The sequence below is a fragment of the Perognathus longimembris genome, chromosome 1 (genome assembly GCF_023159225.1).
Source record: "Perognathus longimembris pacificus isolate PPM17 chromosome 1, ASM2315922v1, whole genome shotgun sequence".
In the NCBI taxonomy this organism is placed as follows: Eukaryota; Metazoa; Chordata; class Mammalia; order Rodentia; family Heteromyidae; genus Perognathus; species Perognathus longimembris.
Genome location: NC_063161.1, coordinates 153617647 through 153630091, shown reverse-complemented (window position 1 = coordinate 153630091; position 12445 = coordinate 153617647). Strand labels below are relative to the sequence as shown.

General features: G+C 54.6%; 1 protein-coding gene across 4 annotated transcripts in view; it reads right to left on the bottom strand.

Moving 5' to 3' along the window:
- Nek6 (NIMA related kinase 6) overlaps positions 1-8027 on the bottom strand; it is a 67209-nt gene extending 59182 nt beyond the window's left edge. For 2 of the 4 annotated variants that reach the window (XM_048342324.1, XM_048342332.1), the window contains exons 1-2: positions 7899-7997; positions 4590-4732 (exon numbers count right to left, since the gene is read on the bottom strand). The gene's annotated coding sequence lies outside the window, so the exon portion shown is untranslated. Of the gene's footprint in view, positions 1-4589; positions 4733-7898 lie in introns of all 4 variants that reach the window. The other 2 variants (XM_048342338.1, XM_048342348.1) reach the window with 1 other exon arrangement.
- Between the last annotated feature and the right edge of the window lie 4418 nt (positions 8028-12445).

Here is a 12445-nt window from a genome sequence, read left to right as displayed (position 1 = left end):
CTCCTGTTCCCAGCCTCAGCACAGACAAAAATCCAGTCCTCGTTTCCTCTGGGGCCGGGGGGTGGGGGGGGGGAGACTGGCATTGAACACAAACACAAAAGGCCACTCAAGCTCCTAGAGGAGCCAAACAAAGGAAATGGCCTCTGAGCTAGGCCTGGCCAGTACACACTTGAGGGCCTGGGTAACTGAGTCTTGGCTGGACTCACTGACCCACTAAAGCGCTGGGGAGGCGGAGGAGGTCCTATCTCCACCTACTGCTTCTCACCAAAGATCTCGCCCGCTGGACGTCCACCCTGCCCCAGGCCCTCCAGGCCATACCAGCAAGGAACCTACTTCCTCTTACAACAGCAGGTTCCTGCTTTCTAGGCCGGGGTAGAACTGGGGGTACTCCTGCTCCAGTGCTGAACGGCAGCATCTGTGCTCTGTGTGGCTCCGGAGGGGTGAGTCCCTTCCTGAAGCAACCTCACAAAGGATCTGCTCTCTAAGCCACGCTGTGTGCTACATAGAAAGTGCATCACTAGGGGGAGGGGGAGGGGGGCCCTAGGTTCAATTCCCATTAAGAAAAAAAAATGCAGCTTTAAGAAAGTACCCACCTGCTCCAACTCCCCCAAACCCTTCTACACAGACATCAAGAGTCATCTCTGCAAAGAAGGGGTACAGGAAGGAGCCCCCATAACTCTGGGGTTGTCAGCCCTTCCACACTTAGGCTCCATCCACAAGTTGAAGATCTCCCTTATCTGAGACCAGGTGTGCTCATTTGGAGTCCCTGAGATTTGCGAATATGTATACACACTTTACTAGCTGAACATCCCTAATGTGAACATCTGAAATGCTATAAAATCGGAAGATTTTGAGCATCATGTCGACATGTTGGTGCTCAGAGAGTTCCAGATGATTAACTGAGCTCCTACTAGGGGCCAGGTGCTGTGCAGAGTGCCAGCGATATGGTACGGCCACAGGACAAGTCTCAGCCTATGGAGCCTGTGTTCTGGTCTGGAAGCTGACAGCACAGCAGCACAGGGCCTTGGCACACGCTGCTCCCTCCAGGCACCTGGGAGGTCCCAGGCCTGCCTCTTCTACCCATGACACTGGACACTTTGACTCTGCAAAGGGGCCCCCAGGGGGTCTCCATACTGCACTCACGGTAACAGTAACATGAGCCAGGCAGCCAGCCTCGGTTTCCTCATCTGTAAACTGGGTGTACTGATGATGCCCAGGCCATAGAATTGTTGGGTGAATAATGTGAATTCATGGATGGAAAAGAGTTGGACGAGGCCATAGCACAGCACGGGCCTGGCACAGAGGATCCACGGAAAGGATCAAAGGCCACGGAGAGGAGGAAGCTCCTGGCCTGACACACTGCCCTGGGTCTGCAAGGGTTGTGGACCCCACCCAGAGCCAGGATACCCTCAAGACCCCTGCCCCTCACCTCTCGTTCTGAGCCCCTGCAGAATTTCATGACTCCCTCTACTTCTCCACAGAGTGAGTCCCAAAGACACCCCCTGTAGAGCCCCCAACACTCATGAAGGGGTGGAAAGAAAGCTTCTATCCCTGCCAGGGGGTGAGGACGCAGGGCAGGGCTGGGCGAGGGCCGCTATGTCCTCCCCCCCCCCCCCCCAGCACCTGCCGGATCCAGACCACCAAGATGGCTTCTGGAACGCACAGAGGGAGGATGGCCAGCATCGTGGCCAATGCGGGCATCTCAGGTCAAGAGAGTCCACTAAGCCACTTCACGACAGAGGACACTGCCATCTCAACCGGAGAGGTGGGAGAGTCCAGGGGCTGACACACGGTGCAGTCACAGACCCACTGGGTCAGCCCTCTCTCTGGGCCACATCTGTAAAGGGGGAGCAAAGCAACCTAAATTGAACTTTTTTTTCTTCAGTGCCGGGGACTGAGCTCAGGGCCTCACACATGCTAGCAAGGGCTTTGCCACTGAACCACACACACCCCTTGCATCCAATTTTTGAAGTCCCATGGTTGGGGCACATTACCTATCACCCCAAGAAGAACCCCCGAGCCTAAGCATTTGGGCCTCCACTCCCCCTTCTGGAGCCTGGTGACCACAGTCTGCTTTCTGTCTGACCCCCTCCCTCTGCTCGCCCCCCCCCCCCGGGGTTTCTTCAGCCTGGACATTTCCTGTAAGCGGCTTTTCTTAAGCTGACTCCTGAGCAATCCTCCTGTGTAAATAGGTGAGGCTGCCCCTCCCGCCCGGTCCTCTCCTGAGAGGCCCTGTGGGGGAGGGGGGGAGCAGATCACCCCACAGGAGACTCAAGAAGCGAGGGGTCTGATAGTCAAAGCTCATTTTCCAGATAAGCCAGCGGAGGCTGGGCGGCGAGGCTAGCACACGATGACCAGCAGGACTGAGTGTCCACACCACTGCTGGGTCCTCACTGGACGTGGGGGGGGGGCTCAAGCAGGGGGAGCCAGGCCAGTGCGGTCAGAAGCTACCTCCATTCCCGAAGACAAGGACCGCTCCTCTCCCTAAGGCATGGCTAGGGCCAAGGGTGCCCCAAAGGGTGAAGGGGCTGGCACAAACACCCATGGACTCCTCAGGCCTCGCTGTGTGATCCTCCACGAGGACGGTAGAGAGGGAGAGTCCACGACAGCCGTTCCTGTCAGTGCAGAGCCGGCCATGCTGTGTAAATAATTAACAAAACATCTGCCTCACTTCGCAGCACACTGTGGCTGACACGCTCCGACCTCCTGAGACGTCCAGCGCTACATGAAAACCAGGACCTCGCAGTCCTGGCCGGGATCAGCAAATGTTCACTTCCAAACCCTTCCCCGAGATGCCAGAGGGCACTTCGGTCCTACCTCCTTTCAAACTGCCGTTGTTGCTTTCCCTTCTATTTGGGGGGTTCCTAGTCACAGAAGGGTGCCTGGGAGGCATCTAGAGGGGGAGCTCTGGGACCCCCACTGGCCTTGCTTAGTCCTCAATGCCGGCACCAAGGATGTTCCTAGCAGAGCCAGTGCCCCCCCCCTTTGGCCCTGGGGAGGGTCCCCTGAGATTTCAGGAGCATCTTTGGGCTCCTTCCCTCAAACCTTACAAGAATATGCTAGTGTCCCAGGTGGGGAAGCTGAGGCTCAGAGCAAGAAACGACTTGCTCACGAGTGGGGAGGTCTGACTGGGACTCAGGCATCACTACACTAATGCCAAAGCTCAAGTTCTTCACGTGGTCCTGAGTGTCTTGTCCTCTCAGGTTTTCGTTTCTCTTCTGTGAAAGGGGCACCTGGGGGAGATGGCAAGAGCCCTTTGATCCCCAGCGTCCCCCATAAAGTGACCTCCATTTTTAGTTGATGTTCATTTCTAGGTAGTAAGGCCCCTGAATTCCCTGCTCCAGCCTGGGCTGAGCGGAGTTGAAGGTCACCGGTAAAGCACCTGCCTCCCGCTGAAGGTTTCTTCCCAGAGGCCCTCAGTTCCAAGGGGTTTGAGGACAAAGGGGAGAGGCAAGACACTGGACAAAGGAGTAGTGAGCGAATTCCAACTCTGCCCACCACCTGCAGGATGAATTCCAGCAGCCGCTACTACAGCAGGACATGGAGTCCCACGGAACAAAGCTCTGAGCGCCTGATTCTGAAGACTGAGGGTTAAACATTTGGGAGAAATGCAAGCTCTGCAGGCAACTTCCCGCCCCCTTCCCCTGTCAGAATTCCTTCACACTCTGTGGAATTCCTACACAAAGCCCCCTTTTTATTTTCCATGTCACCATCACCGCAGATGTCTAAGAGAAAGGAAGAACAGAGAAAGAAAGAAAGAACAGCAGCGGCTGGGTCAAGGCCACTGTATTCACGCATTTCAGCCCTACCTTCAACTCTGACCACCCACCCACCCCCGCCATTCATGTGCCCAGTTTCAAAGCGCAGGTCCAGGGGTAGTAGCCAGCAGGTTTAGGGACTGCTGTGACCCTACTGAGTAATGCCAAGAAGCCTGGCTACAAGACTGGCATCTTTTCCATCAGACCACCCTCAAAGTTACCTGTGGAAAAACCCAGAACCAGAGTGGAGCGTACAGCCTGTGTATGTGGGTGTTCTCACAGAAGCAAGTCCTGTTAGAAAGACAGGTGTCAAGACTCTAGATCACACTCTGACACAGGAAATGACGGCACCAGCTGACGTGCTCCCATGTCTCCTCCGTGTAGACATGGGGTCTGAAAAGGCTATTGGTTACTTCAGGCTTGGCTAAAACATGGAGCTGTGTGTCCACCCAGCTCAACAGAGGAATCGGAGAAGTGACTGGTCTGTTTTTTTTTGTTGTTGTTTTTTTCCTTCAACTAACATTTTCCCAAAGTTACTTTACCATTACACAGACATCAGACATGAAAAGATGAACAAACACCAAGGCTGCCAAGGCCTCAGTGGTCAGCTGCTGGTCTGGCCCACCCACTGCCCACTCTCAGACACCCCCAGACAGCCTCCCGGCTCCAAGAGCCCCCTGCTCCCCAGAGCTCCAAGTTCCCAGGTGATGGCCTAAAGAAACTTCCGCAGCACATACGTTTTGTTTCCTAAAAATGATGTCAGCAAAAAAGAAAAGTAAGGAAGAAAGAAAAATAAAAGATAAAAATGTAGAAAACAAGGCCTATTTTTACCTCTTCAAATCACAAGCCAGACGGGAGAGAAATCCATCAATGCCAGAAATATGGCTGAGCCTTCGTAGAAGATCTATTATTTCACACCTTAAATTAACGCATCTTGGAGCAATTTGCAAATGTTCATCAATTTGCACAACGTCCTTGGGAGGGAGAGAGAGATACCGCCTTTCAAGACCAGAGGACACCCACAGGGGCCCAGCCCAGCCCGCGCAGGTCCACACACAACGCTCCCTGCCAGCACAGGGGCGCAGAAAGCGTGATCACAAGGGAAGTAAGTGGGAAAGGGACAGGCCTTGGACTGAAATGACAGGTGGCAAGAAGCCTTCGTAGAAATGATCATGTTGCCAGATACTCAGAACAGAGGGTAAGGCCCGGGCATCAACTGCACCCCCAGCACTGGCATCCGGGGTTCTTCGTGGGATAGAGTCCAGTGGTTTTACCCCCACAGGTTGGCCTAGAGGCTCCAACCTGTATCTAATCTCAGATGATTCACCAATGTCCTCCACCCTCCACCTCCCTGGCTTGGTCTGACTCCCAGAAGAGGAAGAAAACAGGACTCTCTGCTTTTCACAATCGTTTTGCTGCTTTTCTCATGAAATCGATCCTTGGTCTTTGAAGAGGAGAGACAAGTTATGAACTACAGCCTTTTCTCTCTGGTGGGTCTGGCCCTGGGCATGGGTAAGTGGTACCAGAGGTGCAGGACTGGACAAGGAAGGCCAGGGGGCTTCAGGAAGACCCCTCCTACAAGGCTGGAGCCCAGCCTGTCCTGCAGGAACTTAGCCTGTCATCAGTCACTTGACTCTGCACACCAGTAGAGGAAAGCAGAGAAAGGAGCCTGAGGTGGTTCAAAGATAAGAACTTCAACCCTGGATCAGATATGGGTTCAAATCCTAACTCTGCCATCTTGCTTAGTTTAGTTGGTTCACCTGTCAGTGGGAGGATTCCAGGCTCTTTGCTCAGGCAAACCTGGGTTCAAATCCTGGAGTTACTGCTAATGATGCAATCTCTCCATTCTCCAGTTTCATATCAGAGTGCCGGTGAGTAGAAGCAGTAAAATAATCCATTTTTAGCACCACTAGTGCCACATGGTATATGCTCAATAAACAGGCACCGTTAGTCTAGTGCTGCTCGGTGACTCAGTTTCTCATCTGCAAAATGGAGATAACTCCTATCTCATGGTGAGAATAAATCACCTCCATGTGTGTTGAAGTCTCCAGGACCAAGTCTGCACACCTTAGAAAATCAGATGTCACATCCTGGGACAATGGAAAGAGGAAGGGCTGCAAAGGAAGGCAAGTGACCCAGGATTTGGTGGCTATCTCCTCCCCGTTGCCCCAGGATGCAGGCTTGATTGACCTCTCTGGGCCACAATTTCCTTCTACATCTGATTAAAGGCCACTTTTTGAGGTAGCAAGCCACTGGGAGGGTTACCCCAAGACCCCATAAATGAGTCTCCTCCCCTCTCCTCCCCCTTCCTTGCTCAAGCTCATCAGAAACGCTACCTGGTAAAGCCAGAAACTCCATTTCTGGAAACCTGAACAGCTCTAAATCCAGACCAACCTGGCTATTACTTAAGTGTGAGACTTGATTTCTGTGGAAACAGAAATTACTTTTTTAGTCATTTCCGAAGCAGACGGGACGCAGAGGCTGAAGAACCACAGGGACCATTTTAAATCCTGAGCCTTTTCTTCTGGGAAGTTAGGCAAGAACCTTCCCAAATGTTTGCTGTGGGGCTCTCTGCCAGGGAGTGACTCACTCTGGGCTCCCCACAGGCATATTTTATTTGGGGGTGGGGGATCTAAGAGGGGCCTGAGCCTGAAGGAGGAGGGGAGGGCTAAGAGTTCCAGCAAATCCAGAAGGATATTTACTTTCTTCTTTCTCTTCATTTTTAGGGACAGAAAAGAAAAAGAATGTGGGTCATCTTTGTTTTGGATGTCCAAAGTTCACTAGTGAGCTCTTCAAATGGAGAGCTTCCTGCCCCTTTCAATAATAATAAAAAAAATGTTTCTGCCATTAGTGACCAGGTTTTGAATGCGTCTGCACACACCAAACTCCAGAGAGACTTTCCCGGCCCACCCCTACCCCCCTCCCTCAGAAAGGCAAGTTGAATTTTCAAAGTCCACAAGAACCATGGAGCTCTCAAGTTTCTAAAGTTTGCCTTAAAGCCATCACGACTTTTAACTGCAAAGATTGTGAACATTCCTAACACGCACACACACACACACACACACACACACACCCTGTCTGTCAAAACAGCCAGCACAGAACTCGGGATAGCATGTGTCACTCTCAGGTTTGCTGTGCTCACACTGGACCCCAGGCATGGGTACAAATAAACCAGGTCAAGGTTGTCTGCTTAGCAGGACAGAGGAAGCCCCCCTCCCCCCATGCTTACTTACATAGTGGTGGTGGGGAACCCTTGGGTCTGAGCCCCCAAGTCTGTGGATAGCATCAATGTCTGGCCTGGGTAGAGAGATCCAAGAACAAAGCCAGGGAACCCAGAGGGCATGTGGGAAAAGTGAACACAAGTCCTCCAGTGCCCAGAGGAGATGCCCACCCAGCACAGCCCCCATCCAGCTTGCATGCCAAGATCTGAGCGCCAACGATTCCACCCGTGCCAGACCCAGCTGCGACCCTCACCAGGCATGCAGGCCCTCCATTGCCCCCCCCCCCCCCCACTAGGGTCAGTGCCCTGCAATGTAGTGGTACACACTGGCCTGGTGGGCAGGGGGGGGTTCACCTCAGTAATGGATGCCCTCTCACGCCCTCGTGCGCGGGCTGCACACGCACTGGCACACGTCTGCTTTCACGGTTCCCACGTGGGCACACTCAGACACGTGGGCACACACAAACTCCCTGAGACCCACACTGGGCCAGCGCTTGACACACACACACACACCCGTTGGCCCAACGTAAAGTCTCCATAAACGGACACACGGGAACCGTGTCGGTCTCCCAGGCGCGAATCCACGCCAAGCGACCCCGCCGGCCCCTCTGGTGTTGCACGCGCGGCCCCGGGCGAGCGGCCACCGCCGCCACCGCGGGACAACTCGGCCTCGGGGGCGGGGGGGGGGAGGTGGGGCGGGGGGTGCGGGCCCCTCGGCCCCGCGCGTCCACGCACGCACCGGCCGCGCGCGCTCCCCGGCCTCCCGGACACGCGCACACGCCCACGCCGGCCCGAGGCGGAGCTGGCGGCCCCGCGTCCACCCCGCGTCCCTACCCGGGCCGATGCGGCCCGCGCCGACAACCCCCCCCACCCCCCCCCCCCCGCTCCCGGCCCCGGAGCCCCGGCCCCAGGCCACTCACCGGCTCGGCTGCCGGCGGAGGACGGCGCGCGCGGGCAGCGGGGGTCCGGCCCGAGCGCGGGTCCCACACGACTTGGCGGCGCCGCGGCCACTCGCTCGGTCCGCCAGGCTCCGCCGCCGCCGCCGCCGCCGCCGCCGCCGCCTCCCGCGCGCCCGCGCCCGCCTGCCCCTCCCCGCGCGGGCCCGCGCCGCCCCCTGCGCTCGCTCCTCGCTCGTGCGCGCGCCCGCCACGCAGGCTGGGGTGAGGGGGGGTGGGGGGGGTTGGGGAGGGGTGGGACTGAGCTCGTCCACGCCGGACCCGGGGCACCGCGAGTGTCTGCTCCAGCAGGGACCCTCCCACCGCGCTCCCCATTTCAGAGGTGGGGAGACTGAGGCCCAGACGTTCACCAGGTGGCCCAGGCCCTGCTCCCTGCCCCCAGTTCCCAGCAACCCTTCCTCCAGCGACCCCCCCCCCCACGGGCTCCCCAAGAGGGGCCCACTAGCTGGGTCAGCCCTGGTTCCTCGCCCGAGGCTTCTCCTGCGCATTGGGCCCTAGGCTAGGGATGTGCCCCAAGTCTGGCTTGAACCAAGGTTGCTGACCCCGGCCAGCCGCCAGGGTGGCCCCCGGGGCTGGGCCGGACACCTGGAGGATGCCCACCGAACGAGGCGCCTCAGCACACTGTGATCCGGAACAGGGAGGCCCACCCGGGGGAGGTGTGCCCATCCCACCGCGGAGGCCTCTGATAAAGGCAGCAGCACGCTACCCTGTGCCCATTCCACACACACACGGGATTCATGAGGCTTTCAAAAGCAGCGCATCCTTCGGGTCAAGGTCACCCAAGTGGTGTGCATGGTGGAGCCAAAACCTAGGCTGCAGATCCACCCCACCCCCAAGCATGGTCCACTGGGCAGCCTGGTCTTGGCCTGGGGAATGGAATACTCTGGGCTACTGGTGTATGGAGCAGGAAGCAGCTGGTCCCAAAGGACGGAAATGCAGAAGCCAGAACCTACAGGGCAGGCGGGGGGGGGGGGGGGGGGGGGAATATGGCTCACCCTGGGAATTGTTTGCTCATTCCGTTGAGGATCTGCGATCCCCTTACCTCACACGGTAGACATACATTACCATAGATCCACTAGCTCACACCTGTAATCCCAGCTAATCTGGGAGGTGGAGATTGGGAGGATCATGGTTTGAAGGCCAGCCCTCAGCCCAAAGCATGACCTTTATCTAGGGGCCAGGCGAGGGGGGCTGTGGAGGGAAGCAAAAAGGGGGTTCAAACCTCAGTACAGGGGTGGGGCAGAAGGGGAGGGGACAGTGTGTGAGTTTGGTGGAGAAAATCAAACAGCACAGAGGGAGAGAAGGCCAGTCTGGTGAGGGAATTGAGGTTTCAGTACACCTTGAGTGTGCTAAGCAGGTTCCATGTTCTAAGAACCATCCTGCTACATGGCAGAGCAGCCCAGAGGCGGCATCAGACTCTTGGAAGGGGGGGGACTAGGGCCCCCTACTTCTACAAAGGACGTTCCAGTTTCCAAGACCTGTTTCCAGCCTCACTAACTTCTGTAATAATTACTTGGGTTTTGTTTGGTTTTTTTTTGCTGGTAGCAGGGTTTGAACTCAGGGCCTTAAACTTGTTCAAGTTCAGGTGGCATTATCCCACTTCAGCTCTGTCTCTGGCCTAGCCCTTTTTGTTGTGCCAGTTCTGGGGCTTGAACTCAGGGCCTGGGTACTCACTGTCCCTCAACTGTTTTGCTCATGGCTAGCACTCTATCGCTTGAGCCACAGCTCCTCTTCTAGCTTTTCTTCAGTAGTTTATTGGAGATAAGAGTCTCATAGACTTTCCTGTCCCTGCTGTCTTCAAACAGTGATCCTCAGATCTCAGCCTCCTCATTAAATAGGATTACAGGCATGAGCCACTAGCACCTAACACCAGACTCCCTTTTTGCTGGTTCTTTTGGAGATGGAGTCTCAAACTGGTTTCAAACTGTAGGTCCAGCCTCCATGTAGGTCTCAGCCTCCTGAGTCAATAGGATTACAGGTATGAGCACCCAGCACCCATTACAAGTATTTGTAAATGTCCTTGTTTCCAGTTAGGAATTTGAGACTCAGGTCCGACAGCATGTCCCAGGCCACACAGCCAGTGATCATCCACAGAGGTCAATCGAGCCTCAGGCAAGCTGATGTCTGTAGCTGCCCTGTCCCTTACATGCCCCTTGGGCAATCATTCAGGAAAGAGAGGAGTGTGAGGGTTTACTTTAGGCTTCTGGAGTCAGGAGAATACAGAACTGGAGGGGGTGGTGTGGGAGAAGTGACCCCCCAACCCCACTTGGCTCCCCTTCTTCCTTCTCCACCCCTACTTCCTTCCCTCGGGCCTGGGCCCGTGCAGATGGTGCCAGGCCCTGGTGACATGCTGGAGGGCGGGGGCGGGAAACAGAATCAGTCTGCCCAGAAACCCTCAAATTCCCTGCAGCACTCTCACGGGGCAGGGTTGGGGTGGAAAGAGAAGGGCCAACGCACTGGAGCCCCATTTCACTTTTGTTTTTAGCTCAAAGGAGTTTTTAATCGAGTCCCCAAATGAATCACCACAAAGAGGCACTTTGCAAAGTCCCTACAGTAGACGGGCCCCACCCCGCGCGCCGTGCAGGACTCCCACCCACAGTTGTGGCTGTGGTCTGGGAGAAAGGCTCAGCCACATCCAGGGAGTTTCAGGATTCGGTTTATGTTGTTTCATTACTTCTTTGCCCAGGGGGAAGAGAAACCGTGGGCCCACTGTGTACCTCCCTAATTTAGGTAAGGGTCAGCATTTATGATCTTCAGATAAACTGAGGCTCAAATCACATCACATCTCTCGGGGGGGGGGCACCTGGTGATCGGATTTTGATTAATTAATTAATAATCAACTTTTTACAATGGCAATCTCACTATGTTGCACAGGCTGTCCTCAAAACTCCTGCACTCAAGTGATCTTCCTTCCTCAGCCTCCTGTAGGTAGGTGGACAGCGCCATGTCTGACTAGGAGTATGGCTCTTGTCACCCAGGTGTGATTATTCACAGTACTCCCCTGTCACTTTGAAAGTGCTTTAGGGCCACTTGGTTGTTTGCAAAGGCCACTGCACTGGGGGTGTCATTGTACAAGTACATAACAGAGGCCTTTCATCTGATAGGCCTGGATTTACATTGTTTTTTTTTTGTTGTTGTTGTTTTAGGCCCGAAACTGGGACTTGAACTTAGTACCGGCCACCATTTTGCTCATTGGCTGGCACTCTACCAATGGAGCCATGCCTCTGACCCCAAAGGGTTGGTTGTTTCTTTTCCCTTCCTTTCTCTTTTTCCTTCTTCTGGCTGTACATATTAATCCAGCCCAAAAGCTCCGTGGGTCATGCGGCTCTGGAGCAGAAACAGCCGACCCCACTGGCTGAAGAAACAGCTGGAACCTCCAGTTGCCCGCTGGACCCTAGCCAGGATCTCACTTGCAAGGTTGACCTTGGCTTTCTGGGATTCCCTGTTAGCGTACTGTACCCTGAAAAATACTTGGTAATAGAGGTACACTATTGTATTTTACGTTTTGCATTTTCTTCACTCCTTGGGGATCAACTCCTATCTCTCTATCCAGACCTACTTCCTTTTCATGACTTCATAGTATTCCAACATGTTTACATTTCATCTACATTGAGCAAGATGCTGCTCTGTATACTGGTCTATGTTCTGTAGGAGATAACAGACATTTCGGCCATGACCCCTGCCCTCAAGTATTTGTGATCTGGTTTGGGGGAGAAGAAAAAGAAAAAGAAAAACACATTGGAAAGGCAAAGAGAAGGAAACTCTCCATGGGTTCCCACAGTCATTTCTTAGAGTTGGCCTTGAGGCTAATATGTTTTGCATTTCAGCTCCAGGCATCTGGTAGGGTCGCGGAGAGAGGCCAGATGTCAGCTCTGAGACCTGAAGACTCAGTCAGCCTTTTCATCATAGTCAAGTTCAAGCAATCACTTCCCCGTGCTGGGCTTCCGTTTCCGTAGCTGTAAAAGGGGAGCCATTGCCTCACTTGTGGGATTGGAGTGTTCATCCGTGCTTAGGGAAGAACCCAGCGCCAGGCTCCAGGGTAAGGAAATTGAGGCAAGCCGAGGGAGGCTCTGAGAAGATCGCAATACGTGCCAGACACTATGCCTCTTCCCGGCCCCCAGGAGGTGTTTTGTAAGCGGTTCGTGCTTTGCTGGTCCTGTGAAAGGGATTGATAAGTAACTATTTCATCCTGTCTTCTCCACTAGCTCTTGAGTCCTTGTTAGTGTGTAATAAATGGTCTTGGGGCTTGAACTCAGGGCCCAGACACTGTCCCTGAGCTTTTTCACTCAAGATTAATGTTCTACCATTGGAGCTATAGCTCCACTTCTGGCTCTTTGCTGGTTCGTTGGAGATAAGAATCTCAGGGACTTTCCTACTCCAACTGGCTTTGAACCTTGATCCTTGTATCTCAGCCTCCTGACTAGCTGGGATTACAGGCACGAGCCACCAGCATCCAGCTTCAGGTTGCTCCCATTTTGAGTGTAAACTCTGCGCTGGGATGACTCGATGTT